This window comes from Balaenoptera borealis, assembly GCF_965194805.1.
Source record: "Balaenoptera borealis genome assembly, chromosome: X".
Taxonomy (NCBI): Eukaryota; Metazoa; Chordata; class Mammalia; order Artiodactyla; family Balaenopteridae; genus Balaenoptera; species Balaenoptera borealis.
Window position 1 is genome coordinate 118,734,700 of NC_138881.1, and position 18,450 is coordinate 118,753,149.

General features: G+C 37.7%; 1 long non-coding RNA gene across 1 annotated transcript in view; it reads left to right on the forward strand.

Annotated features, from left to right (window-relative positions):
* LOC309620126 overlaps positions 1-18,450 on the forward strand; it is a 64,821-nt gene that overhangs the window by 5,438 nt on the left and 40,933 nt on the right. The gene's annotated exons all lie outside the window — the stretch shown is intronic.

Genomic DNA, 18,450 nt, shown 5'->3' on the forward strand with positions numbered 1-18,450 from the left:
TGTGTGTATATATATTTTTTCAGATTCTTTTCCATTATAGGTTATTACAAGATATTGAGTATAGTTCCCTGTGCTATACAGTAGGTCCTTGTTGTTTATTTATTTTATATATAGTAGTGTGTATCTGTTAATCCCAAACTCCTAATTTATCCCCCCCTTTCCCGTTTGGGAACCATAAGTTTGTTTTCTGTGTCCATGAGTCTGTTTCTGTTTTGTAAATAAGTTCATTTGTATCATTTTTTTTAATAAACTTGTTTTGTTTTTCCCTTTTTTAAAAAAATTTTTTAATTTATTTACTTATTTATTTATTTTTGGCTGTGTTGGGTCTTCGTTTCTGTGCGAGGGCTTTCTCTAGTTGCGGCAATTGGGGGCCACTCTTCATCGCGGTGCGCGGGCCTCTCGCTATCGCGGCCTCTCTTGTTGCGGAGCACAGGCTCCAGACGCGCAGGCTCAGTAGTTGTGGCTCACGGGCCTAGTTGCTCCGCGGCATGTGGGATCTTCCCAGACCAGGGCTCGAACCCGTGTCCCCTGCATTGGCAGGCAGATTCTCAACCACTGCACCACCAGGGAAGCCCCAGTATCATTTTTTAAGATTCGTATATAAGTGATATCATATGGTATTTTAGAAGAAACTTTATTTTTAAAATACTTATGCTTTTAAAAAATGGCTGACTTAGAATAATAACAGCTTGAATTATTCAGGTATATCAATTTCAATGCTATCCCATGTTGTAATGTTAGTTCAGCTTGACACTATCATGTGAAATCAATAATAATGTATTGCTGATCTAGCAATATGGTGTAATGTCTGAGAGAGCATTGACAGTTTTCCAAAACCTTCCAGATCACACATTTATTTTATTTTTTAAATATGCCTCTGCTGAGTTTGAAGGACATAAAATTTGACCTTCCAAACTAAATAGAATGTAAAACACTAAGAGTGAACCCTAAGGTAAATTACAGACTTTAAGTGATTATGATGTATAAATGTGGGTTCATTCTTGTTTAAAAAAAAAATACCATTCTGGTGAATGATATTGATAAGGGTGGAGGCTATGCAGGTGTAGGGCGGCAGGGGGTATATGGGAAATCTCTGTACCTCCCTCTCAGTTGTGTTATAAACCTCTAAAACTGTTCTAAAAAATAGTCTTAGGAAAAAAGGCACCCTAAAAATTAAAATTGACCTTAAAAATAAGGATCCTAGCATGTTTGTGTGTAAAAAGTCTCGATATCATACTGATGTTAATTCTCTCAAAAATGATCTTCAGTATAATGTGCTTACAACAAAATTCAGGGAGGATTTAATGGAATTTAAGAAGCTGAGTTTAAATACAACGAGATTGGTAAGAATGATTGATATACTTGTGAAGAAAACATGAGATGGGAAAGATTGCCCTACCAATATGAAGATATTAAAGAGGAAAAATCATTAAAAGTGTGTGATTTGTCACATGCATAATCAAGTGAACCAGTGGAAAAATGTAAACTCCAGAAACTATTTCATATATATATAAAAGAAGTGTCATTGAATAGTGGTAATCAAACTGCTTGGGCTCAATTCCAGGCTCCTCCACTTGCTGGTTTTGTGACATTGGAGAAAATATTAGACTTTTTTTACATCAGTTTCCTTAATTGTAGAATGGAAATAATACCTTCTTCATGCAAGTGTTTCAAGGATTATACTATATAATGCAAATACAATGACTAACAAATAACATATGTATAATAGTTGTTAGCTGTTATATGAGCATTTGGTATATGGCAGAAGTGGCATTGCAAATTAGTCGTGAAAAGATGGATTACAAAATAAGTTATGCTGAAACAACTTACAGTCAATGTAGAAACATAAAATGAGAGTTTAAAAATAACACCATAACCTCTTCATTCTAGATAAATTTAAAGAGAAAAAAAAAAACACATTTTAAGAAATGTAGAATAAAGTGTAGGAGAATATCTTAATTATACCTGAGTAGGGAAAGATTTGCAAGATACAAAAGGCGCAAATGAAAATGAATAGACTAACAATTTGATATTGAAATTGGAATTTTCTATAAGACAAAAGCCATCATAAACTAAGCTCAGTTATAAGCACTGACTTGGAGAAGATATTTGTAACTTACGTAACTGAAAATAATTAACATCCCTAATAACATAAAGAATTAATACAAATGAACAAACATAATAAAAAAGAAATAGAGTTACAGATACAGAGAACAAACGGTTGCCAGAGGGGAAGGGGGGTGGGGGAGGAAAGAAATAGGAGAGGGAGATTGAGAAGTATAAACTTCAAGTTGCAAAATAAATGAGTCATAGCTATGAAATGTACAGTGTGGGGAATATAGTCAAAAACTATGTAACATTTTTGGTGACATGTTGTAATGACTTACGGTGATCATTTTGAAATGTATAGAAATATTAAATCACTATGTTGTGTAACAGGAACTAACAGTGTTGTAGGTCAATGATATTTCTTTTTTAAATAAATTTATTTATTTTTTGGCTGCATCGGGTCTTTGATGCTGCACGTGGGCTTTCTCTAGTTGTGGTGAGTGGGGGCTACTCTTCGCTGTGGTACGTGTGCTTCTCATTGCGATGGCTTCTCTTGTTGTGGAGCACGGGCTCTAGGCACGCGGGCTTCAGTAGTTGTGGCTCGCGGACTCAGTAGTTGTGGCTCGTGGGCTCTAGAGCACAGGCTCAGTAGTTGTGGTGCATGGGCTTAGTTGCTCCGCAGCATGTGGGATCCTCCCGGACCAGGGCTCGAACCCGTGTCCTCTGCATTGGCAGGCAGATTCTTAACCACTGAGCCACCAGGGAAGTCCCAATGATATTTCAAAAAGAAAAAAATCTCATAGAAAAGAGATCAGAGTTGTGGTACCAGAGGTAGGTGGGGGTGGGGGCGGGGAATTGGATGAAGGGATGAAGGTGGTCAAAAGGTACAAACTTCCAGTTATAAGATAAATAAATACTAGGGATGTAATGTACAACATGATAAATAGAATTAACACTGCTGTATGTTATATATGAAAGTTGTTAACAGAATAAATACTAAGAGCTCACATCATAAGGGAAAAAATTTCTATTTTTATATCTATGAGATGGCAAATGTTCACTAAACTTGTGGTCATAGTTTCATGATATATGAGTCAAATCATTATGCTGTACACCTTGAACTTACATGGTGCTGTATGTCAAATATATCTCAATAAAATTGGAAGAAAAAAAGGAATTAATATGAAGCAAGAAGAAAAAGTCAAATAAGCAAATAGAAGTATAGCTAAAGACTAAGAACAGGTAGTTCACAGGAGAAGAAACATGAAAGGCCAATAACATAGGAAACAGGTGCAAATTTGTTAATATACAGAGAACTGCAAAATTAAGAAATGATATATCTCATACCCCCCAATGCGGCAAAAATTAAAGTATGACAATGCCAAGTTTTGGGAAAGAAATGGACAAAACAGACTCTGTTACCCTGTTGGTGGGCATACAAATTCGAAGAAGCAATCTGAAGAGCAATTTGCCAATACCTAACAAAGTTGAAGTTATATATTCCCTAAGAGTCAGCAATCCCATTCCATTCCCTGGTACAGTCCCTAAAAGAAACAAACCACCAACCACAAAAACTAGTGTATCACAGGGACTTTCCTGGTGGTCCAGTGGTTAAGACTCCACGCTCCCAACGCAGGGAGCCCGGGTTCGATCTCGGGTCAGAGAACTAGATCCCGCATGACGCAACTAGAACAAAAACAAAAAAGACTACTGTATCACAACTCTTATGGGCTGAATTGTGTTCCCCCAAAATGTGTATGTTGCAGTTCTAACCTCCGTAATTTCAGAATGTAACTGTATTTGGAGACAGGATCTTCAAAGAGGTGATTATGCTATAATGAGACCCTTAGGGTAGGCCCTAATCTAATCTGGCCTGTTGTCCTTATAAGAAGAGGAAATACAGACACAGAGAGAACACCAGGGCTGCACATGCACAGAGAAAAGGCCATGTGAGGACACAGTGAGAAGGCAGCCGTATACGAGCCAAGCAGAGAGGCCTCAGGAGAAACCAAACCTGCTGACACCTCCATCTCAGACTTTTAGCCTCCACAACTGTGAGAAATAAATTTCTGTGGTTTAAGCCACATAGTCTATGGTATTTTGTTATTGCAGCCCTACCAAACTAATACAATATATATGACGTGCACATAGACATATACATACATATATATACGTGTATATTTATGTATATATGGATTTTTGTAATAATAAGGAAAAGGAAACAATCTGTTAATCAATAGATGGACAGAGGCATACTGCCTGACATCTCATAAGCCCAAAGTAAATGTTAATATTATTAGTAAACTATTATATTCATATGAATAAAATACAGTACTTTCTATATAAAGGTCACAGTGAGTATAATTAGACTTAAACTTTCTGCACTGTTTTATTTTATTACAAAAAGTTCTGACTCAAATGTTGCAAAATCTTTACATTTGGGTGATAGTTAAATGGGTATTTGTAATATTACCCTCTGGATGTTTCTACATGTTTAAAATGTATTATAACTATAAAAAGGAAAGACAAAGTCAATTCAAAGATTTAGAATGTCTAAGAGGTAATAGCTATAGGGTTATATTGAAACGGTAAAACAACCACAATTATAAAATATCCATTTTTCAATGTGGAGCTCAGCTCAGTTCTGCAAAGCTCTACCCAGATTCACAGAAACCATCTGAGGCACTTGAGCAGCCTGGACTGGGTTTAGAAAAAGGACCAAAGCATTATCCATTGGGCCAGAAACGGACACTAGATTCAAAGTTTATAAACCCAGCGGTTCATGAGGGAAAAGGGAAAAGAAAAAAGGAAAAAAGTCGTTTTAGCTCCTTCAAGGGCAAGGTCCTGAAGTGAAATTTACTCCAATTCTCAATGAGGAATAACAATTGGAACATCTCTGTTTCTATAAAGAGTGGATAAGGGGGACTTCCCTGGTGTTGCAGTGGTTAAGAATCCGCCTGCCAATGCAGGGGACACGGGTTCGAGCTCTGGTCCGGGAAGATCCCACATGCCATGAAGCAAGTAAGCCCGTGCACCACAACCACTGAGCTTGCGTGCCACAACTACTGAAGCCTGTGCACCTAGAGCCCATGCTCTGCAAAGAAGAGAAGCCACCGCAATGAGAAGCCCGTGCACCGCAATGAAGAGTACCCCCGCTCGCTGCAACTAGAGAAAGCCTGTGCACGGCAATGAAGACCCAATGCAGCCAAAAATAAATAAATAAATTTATTTTTATAAAAGAGTGGATGAGGGTTTTGGGGAAACAGCAAAATGTAAATGTATATGTGTGATAACATTGAGGAAGAAAAAATAGTGCTTTGGAAAAAGTGTGATGAGGAGAAAGAAAGTATATTTGTGGTCCAGTCAGGTAGTTGTCTATATTTGTTTCATCTTCCAATTCACTGGACACTTTTCCAACCTCAGCACCTTTTTGCATTTCCCATTTTAAAAATAGCATGCATTATTTTGAGTATCGCTGTCATAATATTCTTCTTAGGTCTGAGATGCATGGCCTCAATTTTGAAATCACTATGAAGAAAGACTGTGCAGTTTATCACCATTATTAAATATTTTATGTTATATTTCATGCACTTCTATAGACCTTTGAAGCCAATAGTTTAACTAGTGCTTGCTGATAGAATATATTATAAAGAAAGTTTGTGTGTTTATGAAAGAACATGCACATCCCATTTCAGCAATTGGGGAGAATCAGGAGGAAGGATGGGGAAAACAAATGAATCATATTATGTTCACAATGAAGGAACCATTTGGACCAAGCTCTTTGATGTTGGCAAGGCCTCGGGGCCAAGTGAACTTCCTTCTTCAAAGAAATCGTTATGTCAACCATAAAATCCCTTTTAGCGCTCTGAAGATTAGAACAGGGGTGAAACATAGATAAATGCTACTTCAGCACTGATACTCAGAGATACAATTATATAATCTTCATTACAGAATATGTTTGAAGGCACATAATGGCGTCAGTGATTGATGTTTGACAATTTAAAAATTTTCCAAAAGTAGAAGACAGCAAAATCTGGTTGATCATTCCCTTTGCTCTGATCTCAGTTTCTGGCAGGTATGGAGACCCTCTTTCCCAGAAAGTGAACTGATGACTGCGGGAATGGAGGTCTTTGCTTATAAGTAACTGGTTCTGCTCTCCTGAGTTCCTCAACTTAGAATCAAAGGAGAACAGAAATATGTTCAGCAAACTTCCTCTCCCACAAAACACACAGAAGAATTGTTGCCACAGAAGTGATATTTGGTTTTCATAGATGGAATTCACACTGATTTTCTGAGCAAAGTTTGAATCAGTAACTCCAGGCATTTTTGCACAATGCTTCTTCTATCTGGAATGTCCTTTGCTACAAAGTTCGTACGTTCAAATTCTACACAATTTTGATAGACCACCTGCTTGGAAATGTTATCCCTGATTCCTCCCTATTTCCCGTTCTCTGGCTTCCCTGTTTTCCTCTGCTGTTGCAGAAGGAGGAAGAGGAGGAGGAGGAGGAGGACAGAAACAACAATAGCAAATAGCTCTTATTTACTGAGCATTTATTGTGTAGGAGAGTAGTGCTTCATATCTGTGATCTAATTTAATTTTCACAGTAACTCTTTGAGGAGGGAAATATTATTATTCCTATTTTATAGAGGAACAGGAATGCTCATCCTAGATGTTAACTATCCAAGGTCATTTATCTACTAGTTAACGTAATCTAAATTAAAACTCCAGGTCTGATTCACTAGACTACTATAAGCTTCCTGAGGGCAGGGCCTATGTCTGATTAATCTGTTTTATCTGCAATACTTTGCAAAGGATAGGTGTTAAAACCTTTTTCTTGGGTAACTATATGCATGCATGTCAGGGAACAAAAGGAAATAAAATATCACTTTCAGGATTACAAAAACATCAAGCTGAAAAAGGCTATATTATATATGAATATTCTTTGGTTAGCAGAAATAATAGTATTCATAAATCTCTTTTTTTGTGTGTGTGTGTGTTAGTTTCTGATTAATAACAAAGTGAATCAGTTATACACATACATATGTTCCCATGTCTCTTCCCTCTTGCATCTCCCTCCCTCCCACCCTCCATATCCCACCCCTCTAGGTGGTCACAAAGCACTGAGCTGATCTCCCTGTTATATGCGGTTGCTTCCCACTAGCTATCTATTTTACATTTGGTAGTGTATATATGTCCATGCCACTCTCTCACTTTGTCACAGCTTACCCTTCCCCTTTCCCATATCCTCAAGTCCATTCTCTAGTAGGTCTGTGTCTTTATTCCCGTCTTACCCCTAGGTTCTTCATGACCTTTTTTTTTCTTTTTTCTTTTTTCCTGAGATTCCATATATATGTGTTAGCATACTGTATTTGTTTTTCTCTTTCTGACTTACTTCACTCTGTATGACAGACTCTAGGTCCTTCCACCTCACTACAAATAACTCAATTTCGTTTCTTTTTATGGCTGAGTGATATTCCATTGTATATATGTGCCACATCTTCTTTATCCATTCAGCTGTTGATGGACACTTAGGTTGCTTCCATGTCCTGGCTATTGTAAATAGAGCTGCAATGAACCTTGTGGTACATGACTCTTTTTGAATTATGGTTTTCTCAGGGTATATGCCCAGTAGTGGGATGGCTGGGTCGTATGGTAGTTCTATTTTTAGTTTTTTAAGGAACCTCCATACTGTTCTCCATAGTGGCTGTATCAATTTACATTCCCACCAACAGTGCAAGAGGGTTGGTTCCCTTTTCCGCACACCCTCTCCAGCATTTATTGTTTGTAGATTTTTTGATGATGGCCATTCTGACTGCTGTGAGATGATATCTCATTGTAGTTTTGATTTGCATTTCTCTGATGATTAGTGATGTTGAGCATCCTTTCATGTGTTTGTTGGCAATCTGTATATCTTCTTTGGAGCAATGTCTATTTAGGTCTTCCGCCCATTTTTGGATTGGGTTGTTTGGTTTTTTGATATTGAGAGCTGCATGAGCTGCTTGTAAATTTTGGAGATTAATCCTTTGTCAGTTGCTTCATTTGCAAATATTTTCTCCCATTCTGAGGGTTATCTTCTCGTCTTGTTTATGGATTCCTTTGCTGTGCAAAAGCTTTTAAGTTTCATTAGGTCCCATTTGTTTATTTTAATTTTTATTTCCATTTCTCTAGGAGGTGGGTCAAAAAGGATCTTGCTGTGATTTATGTCATAGAGTGTTTTGCCTATGTTTTCCTCTAAGAGTTTGATGGTGTCTGGCCTTACATTTAGGTCTTTAATCCATTTTGAGTTTATTTTTGTGTATGGTGTTAGGGAGTGTTCTAATTTCATACTTTTACATGTAACTGTCCAGTTTTCCCAGCACCACTTATTGAAGAGGCTGTCTTTTCTCCACTGTATATGCTTGTCTCCTTTATCAAAGATAAGGTGACCATATGTGCGTGGGTTTATCTCTGGGCTTTCTATCCTGTTCCATTGATCTATATTTCTGTTTTTGTGCCAGTACCAAACTGTCTTGATTACTGAAGCTTTGTAATATAGTCTGAAGTCAGGGAGCCTGATCCCTCCAGCTCCATTTTTCGTTCTCAAGATTGCTTTGGCTATTCGGGGTCTTTTGTGTTTCCATACAAATTGTGATTTTTTTGGTTCTAGTTCTGTGAAAAATGCCAGTGGTAGTTTGATAGGGATTGCATTGAATCTGTAGATTGCTTTGGGTAAAATAGTCATTTTCACAATGTTGATTCTTCCAATCCAAGAACATGGTATATATATCTCTCCATCTGTTTGTATCATCTTTAATTTCTTTCATCAGTGTCTTATAGTTTTCTGTATGGAGGTCTTTTGTCTCCTTAGGTAGGTTTATTGCTAGGTATTTTATTCTTTTTGTTGCATTGGTAAATGGGAGTGTTCCCTTAATTTCATTTTCATATTTTTCATCATTAGTGCATAGGAATGCAAGAGATTTCTGTGCATTAATTTTGTATCCTGCTACTTTACCAGAGTCATTGATTACCTCTAGTAGTTTTCTGGTAGCATCTTTAGGATTCTCTATGTATAGTATCATATCATCTGCAAACAGTGACAGCTTCTTTTCCAATTTGGATTCCTTTTATTTCTTTCTCTTCTCTGATTGCTGCAGCTAAAACTTCCAAAACAATGTTGAATAATAGTGCTGAGAGTGGGCAACCTTGTCTTCTTCCTGATCTTAGTGGAAATGGTGTCACGTTTTTCACCATTGAGGATGATGTTGGCTGTGGGTTTGTCATATTTGGCTTTTATTATATTGAAGTAAGTTCCCTCTATGCCTATTTTCTGGAGGGTTTTTATCATAAATGCATGTTGAATTTTGTCGAAAACTTTTTCTGCATCTCTTGAGATGATCATATGCTTTTTATTCTTCAATTTGTTAATACGGTGTATCACATTGATTGATTTGCATATATTGAAGAATCCTTGCATTCCTGGGATAAACCCCACTTCATCATGGTGTATGATCCGTTTAATGTGCTGTTGGATTCTGTTTGCTAGTATTTTGTTGAGGATTTTTGCATCTGTGTTCATCAGTGATATTGGTCTGCAGTTTTCCTTCTTTGTGACATCTTTTGGTGTCTGGGTGATGGTGTCCTTGTAGAATGAGTTTGGGAGTGTTCCTCCCTCTGCTATATTTTGGAAGAGTTTGAGAAGGATAGGTGTTAGCTCTTCTCTAAATGTTTGATAGAATTTGCCTGTGAAGCCATCTGGTCCTGGGCTTTTGCTTGTTGGAAGATTTTTAATCACAGTTTCAACTTCAGTGCTTGTGATTAGTCTGTTTATATTTTCTATTTCTTCCTGGTTCAGTCTCGGAAGGTTGTGCTTTTCTAAGAATTTGTCCATTTCTTCCAGGTTGTCCATTTTATTGGCATATAGTTGCTTGTAGTAATCTCTCATGATCCTCTGTATTTCTGCACTGTCAGTTGTTACTTCTCATTTTTCATTTCTAATTCTATTGATTTGAGTCTTCTCCCTTTTTTTCTTGATGAGTCTGGCTAATGGTTTATCAATTTTGTTAATCTTCTCAAAGAACTAGCTTTTAGTTTTATTGATCTTTGCTATCATTTCCTTCATTTCTTTTTCATTTATTTCAGATCTGATCTTTATGATTTCTTTCCTACTGATGACTTTGGGTTCTTTTTGTTCTTCTTTCTGTAATTGCTTTAGGTGTAAGGTTAGGTTGTTTATTTGAGATGTTTCTTGTTTCTTGAGGTAGGATTGTATTGCTATAAACTTCCCTATTGAACTGCTTTTGCTGCATCCCATAGGTTTTGGGTCGTCGTGTTTTCATTGTCATTTGTTTCTAGGTATTTTTTGATTTCCTCTTTAAATTCTTCCGTGATCTCTTGGTTATTAAGGAGTGTACTGTTTAGCCTCCATGTGTTTGTATTTTTTACAGATTTTTTCTTGTAATTGATATCTAGTCTCATAGTGAGTGTTGTGGTTGGAAAAGAGACTTGATATGATTTCAATTTTCTTAAATTTACCAAGGCTTGATTTGTGACCCAAGATATGAGCTATCCTGGAGAATGTTCCATGAGCACTTGAGAAGAAAGTGTATTCTGTTGTTTTTGGATGAAAATATCCTATAAATATCAATTAAGTCGATCTTGTTTAATGTATCATTCAAAACTTGTGTTTCCTTATTTGTTTTCATTTTGGATCATCTGTCCGTTGTTGAAAGTGGGGTGTTAAAGTCCCCTACTATGATTGCATTACTGTTGATTTCCACTTTTATGGCTGTTAGCATTTGCCTTATGTATTGAGGTGCTCCTATGTTGGGTGCGTAAATATTTACAATTGTTATATATGCTTCTTAGATTGATCCCTTGATCATTATATAGTGTCCTTCTTTGTCTCTTGTAATAGTCTTAATTTTAAAGTCTATTTTTTCTGATATGAGAATTGGTACTCCAGCTTTCCTTTGATTTCCATTTGCATGGAATATCTTTTTCCATCCCCTCACTTTGTCTGTATGTGTCCCTAGGTCTGAAGTGGGTCTCTTGTAGACAGCATATATACGGGTCTTGTTTTTGTATCCATTCAGCGAGTCTATGTCTTTTGGTGGGGCATTTAATCCATTTACATTTAAAGTAATTGTTGATATGTATGTTCCTATTACCATTTTCTTAATTGTTTTGGGTTTGTTTTTGTAAGTCTTCCCCTTCTCTTGTGTTTCCTGCCTAGAGAAGTTCCTTTAGCATTTGTCGTAAAGCTGGTCTGGTGGTGCTGAATTCTCTTAGCTTTTGCTTGTCTGTAAAGGTTTTAATTTCTCCATTGAATCTGAATAAGATCCTTGCTGGGTAGAGTAATCTTGGTTGTAGGTTTTTACCCTTCATCCCTTTAAATATGTCCTGCCACTCCTTTCTGGCTTGCAGAGTTTCTGCTGAAAGATCAGTTGGTAACCTTATGGGGATTCCCTTGTATGTTATTTGTTGTTTTTCCCTTGCTGCTTTTAATATTTTTTCTTTGTATTTAATTTTTGATAGTTTGATTAATATGTTTTGGTGTGTTTCTCCTTTTATTTATCCTGTATGGGACTCTCTGTGCTTCGTGGACTTGAATAACTATTTCCTTTCCCATATTAGGGAATTTTTCAACTATAATCTCTTCGAATATTTTCTCAGTCCCTTTCTTTTTCTCTTCTTCTTCTGGGACTTCTATAATTCGAATTTTGGTGCGTTTAATTTTGTCCCAGAGGTCTCTGAGACTGTCCTCAATTCTTTTCACTCTTTTTTCTTTATTCTGCTCTGTGGTAGTTATTTCCACTATTTTATCACCAGGTCACTTATCCGTTCTTCTGCCTTAGTTATTCTGCTATTGATTTCTTCTAGAGAATTTTAAATTTCATTTATTGTGTTGTTCATCATTGTTTGTTTGCTCTTTAGTTCTTCTAGGTCCTTGTGAAATGTTTCTTGTATTTTCTCCATTCTGTTTCCAAGATTTTGGATCATCTTTACTATCATTACTCTGAATTCTTTTTCAGGTGGACTTCCTATTTCCTCTTCATTTGTTTGGTGTGATGTGTTTTTACCTTGGTCCTTCATCTGCTGTGTGTTTCTCTGTTTTCTCATTTTGCTTAACTTACTGTGTTTGGGGTCTCCTTTACACAGGCTGCAGGCTCGTAGTTCCCGTTGTCTTTTGGTGTCTGTCCTCAGTGGCTAAGGTTGGTTCAGTGTGTTGTGTAGGCTTCCTGGTGGAGGGGACTCTTGCCTGTGTTCTGGTGGATGAGGCTGGATCTTGTCTTTCTGGTGGGCAGGGCCGCGTCCGGTGGTGTGTTTTGGGGTGTCTGTGAACTTATTATGACTTTAGGCAGCCTCTCTCTAATGTGTGGGGTTGTGTTCCTGTCTTGCTAGTTGTTTGGTATAGGGTGTCCAGCACTGTAGCTTGCTGGTCGTTGAGTGGAGCTGCGTCTTAGCGTTCAGATGGAGGTCTCTTTGAGAGCTCCCGCCGATTGATATTATGTGAGGCTGGGAGGTCTCTGGTGGACCAATGTCCTGAACTCGGCTCTCCCACCTCAGAGGCACAGGCCTGACGCCCGGCTGGAGCACCAAGACGCTGTCATCCACATGGCTCAGAATAAAAGGGAGAAAAAAAGAAAGAAAGAAGAAAAAATAACATAAAGTTATTAAAATAAAAAAATTTTAAAAATTAAAAAAATTAAAAAGTAATTTAAAAAAAGAAAGAAAGAAAGAAGAGAGCAACCAAACCGTAAAGCAAATCCACCAATTATAACAAGCACTAAATAGTATACCAAAAAAAAAACCCACAAAAACGGACGGACAGAGCCATAGGACAAGAGGTAAAAGCAAAGCTATACAGACAAAATCACACAGAGAAGCATACACATACACACTCACAAAAAGAGAAAAAAGGAAAAAAAATTATATCGTTGCTCCCAAATTCCACCACCTCAATTTGGGATGATTCGTTGTCTATTCAGGTATTCCACAGATGCAGGTACATCAAGTTGATTGTGGAGATTAATGTGCTGCTTCTGAGGCTGCTGGGAGAAATTTCCCTTTCTGTTCTTTGTTCGCACAGCTCCTGGGGTTCAGCTTTGGATTTGGCCCCGCCTCTGTGTGTAGGTCACCTGAGAGCGTCTGTTCTTTGCTCAGGCAGGATGGGGTTAAAGGAGCCGCTGATTCGGGGACTCTGGCTCACTCAGGCTGGGGGGAGGGAGGGGTACGGATGCGGGGCGAGCCTGCGGCGGCAGAGGTCAGCGTGACGTTGCAGCGCCCTGAGGTACGCCATGCGTTCTCCCGGGGAAGTTGTCCCCGGATCACGGGAGCCTGGCAGTGGCGGGCTGCACAGGCTCCCAGGAGGGGCGGTGTGGAGAGTGACCTGTGCTCGCACACAGGCTTCTTGGTGGCGGCAGCAGCAGCCTTAGCGTCTCCTGCCCGTCTCTGGGGTCCGCGCTGATAGCCGCGGCTCACGCCCATCTCTGGAGCTCCTTTAAGTGGCGCTCTTAATCCCCTCTCCTCACGCACCAGGAAACAAAGAGGCAAGAAAAAGTCTCTTCTCTCTTCGGCAGCTCCAGACTTTTTCCCGGACTCCCTCCCAGCTAGCTGTGGCGCACTAGCCCCCTTCAGGCTGTGTTCACGCAGCCAACCCCAGTCCTCTCCCTGGGATCCGACTGAAGCCCGAGCCTCAGCTCCCAGCCCCCGCCCGCCCCGGCGGGGGAGCAGACAAGCCTCTTGGGCTGGTGAGTGCTGCTCGGTGCCGAGCCTCTGTGCGGAAATCTCTCCGCTTTGCCCTCCGCACCCCTGTGGCTGCGCTCTCCTCTGCGGCTCCAAAGCTCCCCCCTCTGCCACCCGCAGTCTCCACCCGCAAAGGGGCTTCCTAGTGTGTGGAAACCTTTCCTCCTTCATAGCTCCCTCCCACTGGTGCAGGCCCCATCCCTATTCTTTTGTCTCTGTTTTTTCTTTTTTCTTTTGTCCTACCCCGGTACGTGGGGAGTTTCTTTCCTTTTGGGAGGTCTGAGGTCTTCTGCCAGCATTCAGTAGGTGTTGTGCAGGAGTTGTTCCACATGTAGATGTATTTCTGATGTATTTGTGGGGAGGAAGGTGATCTCCATGTCTTACTCTTCCGCCATCTTGAAGCTCCTCCCATAAATCTCATCTTTGCAACCCTTTCCAATTCCCCAAAATCTTCAAATGCAATAAAAGACATTAAAAGTTCAAAAGGTAGGCTGTTAGTGTAATTTTAATTATTAGTATAACAATAGCTAGAGAGTATACATACTCTACTTAAAAATAATTTGTTAAAATAATTTGCCAAAACATAGAAAATATAAGTTTTATATGTTAGGCTTCCAGATACTCAAATTGATATTAAGAACTGTCTAAAACTCTCAAAACCTTTATGCTCTGGAAAGAAACTCAAATCCAAAAGGTTAGGTACCAGTGTTAATAATATCTACAAATTATGTCATCAATATTAAATATTAAGAAAGCATGCCAAGATAGAAGTGAAAGATGTCAGATTGAAAACCACCATTTTCTTTCTCATTCGATTCTTGTATTTTTTTGGTCCAGTTTTTGCCTTTGAAGAGAAAAACAGCTATTCAGTATATAGTAGAAAAAAAGAAAAAGTACTATTGCTGCAACAGCTGTTGTTGCTGATTTCATAACCCAGCATCTCCTTGGCAGATATACAACTCACCAGATTTGCTGATAAATGTGAGGCATCCTAAGTTGTTAATTTATTGAACACTGTTCTTTAGTATCTACGGAAGACTTACTCATACTATGCTGAGTTTTGAAAATAGTCGAAAATGGATGAATCACATTAAATGTTAAAGAATGCCAATATTTTAATTGCCAACCTGATATTATCAGTTGTGATATGATGTGAAGAGTTTGTTTTTAAATTGAATAAATAAAAAAGAAACTGTGACACAGTTGAAATGAGAAAAATACTTGGCACACAAGATCGCCATATAAGACAACAATATCAGCAAAGACAATTTAGATAAGAGCCACTGAAATGGGATAAAATTTCAGGAACATTTTCAAGAGCTCCTACAAAGACTTTTGCTGGGGGTTTTAAAACAGGGAAACATATGGGGGAAATAATTGTCTAACGTTTATGTTAACATACCATAAAACCCCAGTTATCTAGACTGCTTGGGGAATCAGGTGTTTGACTTAATATTTTTTGGTTAGCTGAAAGTTACTCTAAAACCCAATTGTATCTCAGCCATTGTTGTTGAAAATTGTTCCAAAGTAGCTGAATAGTGCCTAGGGATTATCACTGCCGTTTTCTTTGTGGATCGTGAAATGCTTCAAGGTCATTATTCTTTGTGGATCTTGCGACATTCTTCAATGCCATAAATTCCAATTGTGCACAACTATGATGATAGAATGGACTCATGGGTGAACCTAGGGTACTCTGGAAATAATTTGTAAAAATAAATGTATAATGTGAATTTCTTTTACATTGATTTCCCTCTTTCTTTTAAAGCACTGCCCTCCTGTGCCAGCAGTAAAGGCGATTGTCTTCTTCTGGGCATGGTTTGGGGGTTCTTAGGGAGTCTCCTGACTTCCAAAATGTTCCTAGCCACACCTATCACAGTTAGAGATATAGGAATTTGAAAGTATAAATAATCATTTTAAAATACAGTTATCTCTGGAAGGGCTGACAATTGATTTGTTTATACCATAGTTTAATCTGATGAAATTGCTTTCTATCAAATAGCTACCTGAGTTCTGTAAACAGATGGGATGGGACTTTTAATTGGGAAAGGGATTTTAGAGCATATAGGATTTCCAGGGAATCATGCAGTGCCTACATATTAATTAAAGAAAAAAAATTACCATTAGAAAGTATTTTTAAACCTCTCATTATTAAAGTAGCCAATGTTAAATTATCACACTATTTGGTGACTGCCCTTTATACTTACCATCATCCTTTAAAATAGTGCATATTCTGTGTTGGCAGGACTTTCTTCTTCATAGTGCTCATCATACTTGTATGATTATTTAACATGTATAGTTAGGCTTTACCATTATATTCACTGTGCTTCGGATAATCCCTTGTGCAGAGTAGACTTTCAATAAATATTTGTTGCAAGAATAAATGTATGAATGATGTGAAACTATTTGTGAACAGTAAACAGATAGAAGGGGTTTTTATAAATAGCAATTGGTATTATTATTATTATGTCAAAAGTACTGTGAATATTTACAAATGAGGAAATTGAGGTTCAGAGATGTTACATACATTCATAACACCCTGGACTTCTCCTTCATAAAAATTTTTATAATTATTATTGAATAATGTATGTTTGTTTATTGTTACTCTACACTCTGGATTATAGGTTCTAAGAAGGCAGAGGCCATTGTAGTTTTATTTATGCTTTGTCACAAAACCTGAGTACCTGCCATTTAGTAACTGACAAATACTCGTTGAATAAATCAATGATTACAATTCCATTGACAACATTTATCATCTTAATTCAAGTTTTAACAGAAAAAGGCAGAAATGTTTCAGGATATGCAATGTGTTCATGATTAAAATGTTCATTTACAAATGAAACTTTTATTCCATCCAGTGTCATTCAGCAGTCACATAACTGGTTTTCTGAGATGGTACTTTGTCTACAAGTATGGTATAAATTAGATAAGACAACTTACATGAAATTAATAATCATAAATTTTGAGCTACATTGGAAGATATAGCCTATACTTTGGAATATTTCAGCATTAATTTTACTCTATGTACAAGATAGATACTTCACAGGATATATATATATATATATATATATATATATATATATATATATATATATATATATATATATATATATATATATATGGTATATATCATATATATATATATTTACATACCCTGTACCCTCACCACATTACAGTATACATTGCTGAATAGTTTGGGTGCATATAACGTTCCACAAACTCCAATTACCAGTTGTCATCTAGGTACTGCACTTCACCTTAAAGACAAAAATGGGTAGTCCACAGCCCTTGTTCTCAAGTAGATTACAGTCCAGTGAGAAAGACAGATGCATACACAAATACAATGATGCAATGTATGGTATAATGGATGTGTATATAAATGATTCATTCTTCTGGAGTGGGGTGAAGTGAAGTGAATGGAGATGATAAGAGAAAGTAAGAGAGAGGAGGAGGTATTTATACTGGTCTTTAAAGGATGAGTAAGCTTTTATCGTTGATGTTAATAGTTACAAATATTCCAGGGAGAGAGAATTGCATGGATACTAGTCAGAGCTATGAAAGAGTTTGTATATTTGGAGTTACAGGAGATTATGGAATATACACTGTGGCCAAGTTTTGAAGGGCTTTTTATAGATCAAGCTAAGAAGTTTGAACTTCATCCAAAGGCTAGTGGAGAGCTCCTAAGTGTGTGAAAGCCAGAGACTGACATAATCAGCAAGTTGTTTTGGTATGATCAGTCTGATAGTGTGGAGGATGGTTTGGGGGAGGAGTGGAAAAATTGGATGGAGATCAGTACCCAGGTTATTTCAATAACCCAAGTGAGAGATGATGAGAATTTAAATTAGGAAAGTAGCAGTGATGATAAAGAGGAAAAGAGAAATGAAAGATGTGAGAGTATTTCAGTAGTTTCTGGGGATGGTTTTATTGGTTGCACTAGGGTCAGGTCGTATTTTATTCTAGATTCTGTGTTTTACTACCTTTTTCTTTAAATTCAATAAACATTACTAATGGTTAACTAATATACAAAGTTCTGTGCTTGACTCTAGGTAAATAGGCCAATAAGTTACACTTTGCCCTCAAGGAGCTCACAGTACACTAGAGACAAACTCTACAGGAGACACACTGGAGGCCACAGTTCATGTTGACTTAGTCAAATAAATGGTATTCAGTAGAGTGTTTACTATAATAGTTTACTATAAGTTATGGGATATACAAAATATAGCAAGTGGTCAGTTCAACTTGGGAATATCAGGGAATACTTAAAAAGAAAATGCTTAAACTCCAGGAGTCTCTCAGGGAGAGAGGTTGAGGATGGCATTCCATACAGTTAATATAAGGAAGGAATGAGATAGATGAATGTTCAGGGATATATTTTAAGAGCCTTGTATGTCATATTTAGGAACTTGGGTATATTTTTGTTAACTTGTTATGAAAACTTGATGGCTTTTAAGCAGAAGACAGATTAGATCAGCTCTGGTCTTCAAAATGTCTTCAGATTAGAGGGTGGAGTTCAGACTGGAGAGGTCCAATTCTAGAAACCCAGAGACTATCTAGGCAGCTATTTTGGTATTCCAGGAGAGAGACAAGGAGGCCTAGGATGGGGTGATAGCAGTTAGGATATAGAGGAAAAGATGAATTTAGGAAGTAAAAACTACTAGACTTGATATGGTAGATGTGGG